The sequence below is a fragment of the Curcuma longa genome, unplaced genomic scaffold (assembly GCF_044706935.1).
Source record: "Curcuma longa cultivar G26 ecotype Majalengka, Jawa Barat unplaced genomic scaffold, ITB_CL_G26_1.1 contig_20766, whole genome shotgun sequence".
Classification (NCBI taxonomy): domain Eukaryota; kingdom Viridiplantae; phylum Streptophyta; class Magnoliopsida; order Zingiberales; family Zingiberaceae; genus Curcuma; species Curcuma longa.
In genome coordinates, this window is record NW_027431476.1 from 1 (window position 1) to 1,128 (window position 1,128).

Below are 1,128 nucleotides of genomic sequence, written 5' to 3' on the forward strand. Positions count from 1 at the left end.
GACTTTGGGATATCCGGACACATACTTCGGGAAATGTTTCATACATGTTTATTACCGGGCGCAATAAGATCAAGTTGGTAAGGAGAAAAATATCCTTTCCTGTTTGTATAAATTTCTATGATTTATGATTGTGGAATACACCTCTTTACCATTCTGTACAAATGGAGTATGCTATTTGTACAGAATGGTAAAGATTCCATCTTTCTTCGTCCATAAGTTCCCGGTTCTTCAGCGCGGAGTAGAGCAGTTTGGTAGCTCGCAAGGCTCATAACCTTGAGGTCACGGGTTCAAATCCTGTCTCCGCAACATAAAAAAATTGAGGTATAACTAATTAATAACTATTTTTTTTTTTGGGGGGGGGGGCAGAAGCCAAAAAAAGGTAAAGTATAGAACTACTACTATAGTAGTAGTTCTATAGTAGTTAGTATTACTAGTTCGAATTTGCGATCTTATCTCTTATCTTATCATAATACATTACTTCACCATGGGCGGATAGCGGGAATCGAACCCGCATCTTCTCCTTGGCAAAGAGAAATTTTACCATTCGACCATATCCGCATTTTTTTTTTCTTTTTGATATGCATGCATATGTCCACACATATATGACATGTAACATATATCATATATGCGTTTGGATCATATGTACAGGCCAAATATTCAGATACAAGAATAAAATATAATTTTTTTGGAACTCAGATTGAATCTTAATGGGCCTCACAATCCGAATTTCTTAGAACTTAGAAATCGAAGGATTTCCATTTTTGGATCGGGGAAATAAAAAATAAGTTTCAGTTTAAGATATGAGAGAATTAAGAATAGCTACCAGAAAGACTAATCCAATCCATAATGATGTACCAGAAAATACAATATTTTTATTACTTGACCAATTGTCAGAAGAAGCAAATACAACGGGTACACTAATCAGTAAAACTGATGAAGTCGCAATTAATGCAAAAACAGCTAATTGGAAAGCAATAGTCATGTTTGTAATCCTCCAAGTTACCAACAAATAAACTATACCATTTAATCCCTCGCTTAGTCAAAATATATATAAATAATATGCATATCATGCATAGATATTTACCTAAACCCGTAGGTCCTTGGGCGGATCCTACGTTAGCTCCAAGA

At 35.0% G+C, this 1,128-nt stretch overlaps 2 non-coding genes across 2 annotated transcripts; one reads left to right on the plus strand and one right to left on the minus strand.

The window, feature by feature from the left end:
- The first annotated feature begins 232 nt into the window (after positions 1 to 232).
- Positions 233 to 306, plus strand: TRNAM-CAU (transfer RNA methionine (anticodon CAU)). The gene has a single exon. It is a non-coding gene; the product is annotated as a tRNA-Met (tRNA).
- Positions 307 to 487: 181 nt separating this feature from the next.
- Positions 488 to 558, minus strand: TRNAG-GCC (transfer RNA glycine (anticodon GCC)). Its single transcript has one exon. It is a non-coding gene; the product is annotated as a tRNA-Gly (tRNA).
- Between the last annotated feature and the right edge of the window lie 570 nt (positions 559 to 1,128).